Raw genomic sequence first — 5,759 nt, forward strand, 5'->3', positions numbered from 1 at the left:
AAAATAAAAGGTTTGCTTGAATTGTCAGCCACCTAAATGTCATTGGCTACTCCTTTAGTAAAGGCCAGCCTGCAAAAGTTGATTGGAGACTGATATGAAATTCTATAATTGGGGACGCCTGGGTGGCTCAGTCAGTTAGGCATCTCAGTCTCCGTATCGGCTCAGGTCATGATCTCACCCCACTTTGCGGTCTGCACCGACAGCATGGGAGTCTGCTTGAGATTCCCTCTCACCCTCTATCTCTGCCCCTCCCCTGCTTACATGCTCTCTCTCTCTCAAAATAAATAAATAAACTTTAAAAAAATCCCATAATTGGTGGCTAAGCTAACCATCCTGGAAAACAGTGGTTAGCAAAGACATTTTCAAGCTTCAGAATGAGAACACGTTTTTGGGTTTTTTTTTTTTTTTTTTTTTTTTTTTTTTTTTTTTTTTTGCTTTTTTCTTTGCAGATCGAGAACTAGAAAATCTGCATAGACTGAAGTGGTCTCTAATGTAGAAAAGGAACCTGCAGCTGCATAACTTTCTTCCTCTGGGTGAACCAAACAACCATTTCCTGTGGCCCCAATCCGAGTGTAGACCCTATTCTAAGAATACATACTGTCACCTGTTGATAGTGTTAGATCAGTGGTTCTTACACTCCCGGGTGTATAAATATCATCTAGGCCTATGCTTTTCAAACTTGAACATGCAAAAGCTTCACCTGAGGATTTTTGAAATGTGGATTCTAACTCAGTAGATCTGGGATAGGGCTGAGATTCCCAGGTGAGACCAATGTTGCAGGTCTGAGGACCACACTTTGGATAGCAGGTACCTAGAAAGTTTGTTTAAAATGCAGATTCCTGGGCTCAATCTCCAAGATCCTGATTCCCAAGGTCAGTAGGAGGGGCCCAGGAATCTTTATTTTATTTAAAAATTTTTTTTTAATGTTTATTTGTTCTTGAGAGAGACAGAGCATGAGCAGGGGAGGGGCAGAGCGAGAGAGGGACACAGAATCCGAAACAGGCTCTAGGCTCAGGCTCTGAGCTGTCAGCACAGAGCCTGACGCGGGGCTTGAACTTGCGAGTCATGAGATCATGACCTGAGCCGAAGTCAGACACTTAACCGACTGAGCCCCGTAGGCTCCCCCCAGGAATCTTTGTTTTTAACAAGTGGCTCAGGTGATTCTGGTTCAAATTGTCTGTTGATATATTTAGAGAAAGTTTGCATTTGACCATTGTAAGAAAAAAACTCAAGAAGAGTGATGAGCTAACAAGCTGCCTTCAAGAAAAGTAGCCAATGGCAGCTGGAGAAATAGGAAAAGGCTTTGGGCAAGGGTAGAGAGGGGGCTCTTTATGGATACCCTGTCACGGGTGGTGAGGAAGAGTGACGGAATATAACGCTCACAATATAGTCTTTGCCAATGTCCTTGTTGAGCACCTGAAAATGTCTAACTGAAGTTCAGGAATGGGTTAGTGAAATCTTGATACCGGGCATGGCATCATTCATGACAATGGGCCTGGGTTTGTACCGAGGGAAAAAACTGATCGACAGTTCTTTATCACAGGCAGTGAGAAATATCGGAGTATTCAATCCTAACTCCCTCCCCTACACACTCCCTTTTGCTCTTTCTGCTCCGGCCACCGTGGTACCCGACAGCTCCTCCATGCATCAGACATTGCATGACCTCGTGCTCGGGCCTTTGCACTTGCTTCTTCTGCCCAGAATGCTCTTTCCAGAGAGTCCTTCCCTCTTGGTGCAGTCAGGTGTCCTAATTACAAAGGGCTTCCGTAATCCCTTGGTCTAAAGCAATGGTTCATTTTCCCCCTGCTTGGCTTTACTCTTCTGCAGAAACTTATCACCACTAGACACTGTAGAGGCCATTGGTTTCTCCTCACCATAAGAAAAGCTTCCAGAAAAGCAGGGAATAGCTCTGTTCCATTCCCTTGATTTATCGCCAGTGCTTAGAACAGTGCCTGTCATATGATACATGCTCAATAAAATATTTGCTTCAGGGTCAAGGAAACCATGGCTGCATATTGGAGATCTTGGCCCCTCTCTGTACCCCAGTACCTTTAATTCCTCCTGGTGCCTCCAGACCCAAAAGTCCTTACCACCACCCTGATGTGGATACAAAAAAAGCAGTTAACAGTCTTTCATGACGAATGCTACTCTGAGTGTGGCTACGTGTGGTTTTTGACAAATCTGGGAGAGACAAAATAGGGCAAGGTCAGCACAGAATTTATTCCTTCAGGGGAATAGAAAACTATAGGTGAACTTCAATTTGACACAGGTGTCACACAGGCCATTTGGATGGCATAGGTCTGGGTCACACGGAACAAGCCTGAGACAACATAGGACAGGAAGTTAAGAAACCATGAGTCTGGTAGGCCAGCGGTAGATTAAGCCTAGGCTGGGAGCAGATGCCGACTTTCTAGAACAGGAGTCCACAAAGTATGGCCCATGGGCCAAATCTGGTCCATTGCCTGTTTTTGTAGATAAAGTTTTACTAGAACCCAGCTGTGCCCATTCATCTGAGTATTGCAGATGGCTGCTTTTGCACTGTGGAGGCTGCAACATAGACCATATGGCTGGCAGAGCCTAAAACCTGTCCCTTTACAGAAAAAGGTTGCCTGCCCTGGTTTAAAAGATTTTTCCTAAGTGGCTCAGTTAAGCGTCCGACTTCGGCTCGGGTCACGATCTCACGGTTCGTGGGTTCGAGCCCCGCATCGGGCTCTGTGCTGACAGCTCGGAGCCTGGAGCCTGCTTCGGATTCTGTGTCTCCCTCTTTCTCTGCCCCTCCCCTGCTCACACCCTGTTTCTCTCTCTCAAAAATGAATAAAAACGTTAAAAAAAAAGATTTTTCCTATGTAGAATTACAGTCATGGAGGCAAAGGTGGGCAGTCTTTATGTGAACACTCTGGTGGAGACTCAGAACTTGTTGCCTCTGTGTCTCACGACAGGACTTCACAAGAAGAGTCAGGAAATCACCTGCTAAGGGGAAGGCAGGCAGGCGCTGGGACCAGGAAACAATGCAAGTCACATAGGGACACAGAGGCAAGAGGAACACTTCATTTAAAAAAAAAATTTCTTTAATGTTTATTATATTTGAGAGAGACAGAGAGAGAGAGAGAGACAGAGCACAAGCAGAGGTGGGGCAGAGAGAGAGGGAGACACAGAATCCGAAGCAGGCTCCAGGCTCCGAGCTGTCAGCACAGAGCCCGATGCGGGGCTTGAACTCACAAACCATCAGATCATGACCTGAGCCGAAGTCGGACACTTAACCGACTGAGCCACCCAGGCGACCCAAGGAGAACACTTTAAAGCGCAGGCTACATTTAAAAAACATAGATACTGAGCTGAGCTTGCCTGAAAGGAGTAGGAGGACTGGGGACACTTGACAACGTGTACCCCAAGCTGTGGGAGGGGAGGAGAGAGCGGCATGCTCCCCCCAGTGTAGAAATGGGGCGAGTAAGTCAGGGCTTGAAAGAGACGGAGGCTCCTGGGGGCAGACCTTAGGAACACCACAGCATCTTCAGGAATCGCATGTGATTCTACAAATGTGGGCCTTTATACTCCCACATGGGTTAAGCATTGGATACGGCTGCCCCGGGAGGAGGTGTGACCTTGGGCCAGAATGGTACAGTCAGTGCCCACAGTTGTATCTCCAGCTGATACAAATCCCCAAAGAAGGCTGTGGCCTGAAGGCCTTGTCCCAGCAGTTCCCAGCAGCTGGGGAAGAAGCTCTTTCTTCCTGAAAGAGGAGATGGGCTGAACGTCACGCATCCACTCCATTTAGAAAATGACTTAAGAGGGGTAGATGTTTCATTCTCTTGGGACTGACTTTACGAAGGTGATAGACATTTACTCTGCCATTCACTCATTTTTTATTTTAATGCTGATACATAATTATACATATGGCGTATGATGTGTAATTATACTCCATATATATTGCACACCTACAAAGTTCTAGGCACTGGGCCAGTCTCTAAACATAAAACAAGACCTCTGCCCTTCAGGACCCCACAGTGTGGGGAGCAGAGGGAGAGGGACACACACAGCCCAAATGAGAAGCGCTCTAAGGGAGCAAGCCCGAGCGTGGCTCGGCCCAGATTGTTGGGGCTCAGGAGTCAAACCCAACACCTCGTGGAGGAGGTGGCCCCTGGTCCAGCTTCTGTGACTCGGGTTTGCAGCTATACGTACAACAGAAGAGGGCTTCTTTTCACCCACTCACGCCAGGCAGGAAGTAGATACAGGGCATTTGGCTCCCTTCTCTCTTACCTGGTACCAACATCCTGAGCTCCGCCTCTGGTTCCTGGATCCGTCATAAAACATAGTGTTTACATTCAGTGCCACTAGATGGCAGTATTGGGTCAAAAGAGCTGCTACAACGGCCCTCTCACGAAACCACCCCCAGTTTGGGTTTTGGTTTATCTTGGGGGTGAGCTGGGTGGGAGTGGTGGTGAGTTCCTGGGAGTGGTGATAGGATTTTCAAAAAAAATTTTTTTTACTTTAATTCATCAAGTTGTATATGGCATATATATTTATGTGCCCCAAAGGATTAAAAAATCAAGCAAATAGAGTATTTGCTCTCCAGAGTAGATTGAAATCACTGCTCCATGTTTTCCTAGAAAATTGGCAAACTGAAATTTTGCCATGGGAATGATCTTTTCTTACCACGTCCTCCTTACCTTCTGGCCAGGTACCAAGTGTACACATTGGTGATGTTATACTTCATTTTTTTCATGATCTTCTGTTGACACCATCTCCTAACACTTTTGCCTGTTCCCCCAGCTTCTTTCTCTAAGTAGATGATGGTTGGAAAGCAGCTATTGTCTAAAATGTTTATGATATGTTAGAATCAGAAGATAGTTTGGACCTTCCCTGATAATTTACAGATGGAAACCAGAGTTGGGAGTCTCATCTCCAAAGTCACCTGGTTCATTTCTCAGTAATCCCCTTTCAATGGGATTAAAATTCTCATTTCTTATTAACTAAGACAGTATGGTCTCTGTTTTTCTTAACTTTAGGGAAATGATTTTTTTTTTTAAAGTGTTTATTTAGGGTGCCTGGGTGGTTCACTCAGTTAAGTGTCGACTTCGGGTTTAGGTCATGATCTCAAGGTTCCTGAGTCCAAGTCTGTGCTGACAGCTCAGAGCCTGGAGCCTGCTTTGGATTCTGTGTCTCCCTCTCTCTATGCCCCTCCCCTGCTTGTGCATGCTCTCTCTCTCTCTCTTGAAAGTAAATAATCAGACATTAAAAAAAAATTTCTTTTTAATTTTTTCTATGTCCCTCCCCTGCTCAGGCTCGGTCTCTCCTCTCTCAAAAATAAAATGTTTGATTACTGATTTTTGAGAGAGGAGAGAGAGACAGAGCGCCCTGAGGGACAGAGAGACAGGAAGAGAGAGAATCCAAAGCAGGCTCCAGGCTATCAGCCCAGAGTTAGATGTGGGGTTGGATCTCCAGGGGCTTGATCTCAGGTGCGGTGAGATCATGACCTGAGCCGAAACCAAGAGGCAGCCCCTCAACCTACTGAGCTACCTAGGTGTCCCAGGAAACGATCTCTTAAAGAATACCAACAGATACTTTGCAAGACAAAGTTATTCATTCAACAAACAGGCATTAGGCATTTCCTAGATGCAAAGCACCGCATGAGGCTGGAGAGTCGAAGCTGACTATTGGTGGTGTGAGACTCGCAGACATTTCCCGTCAAGGGGGGGATGCCGAGGATGTTACACAACCAAGTGCCTTGATAGACGAATGACCTTTAAAAAAATAAACAG

The sequence above is a fragment of the Panthera onca genome, chromosome A3 (assembly GCF_046562875.1).
Source record: "Panthera onca isolate mPanOnc1 chromosome A3, mPanOnc1 haplotype 2, whole genome shotgun sequence".
NCBI classification, from domain to species: domain Eukaryota; kingdom Metazoa; phylum Chordata; class Mammalia; order Carnivora; family Felidae; genus Panthera; species Panthera onca.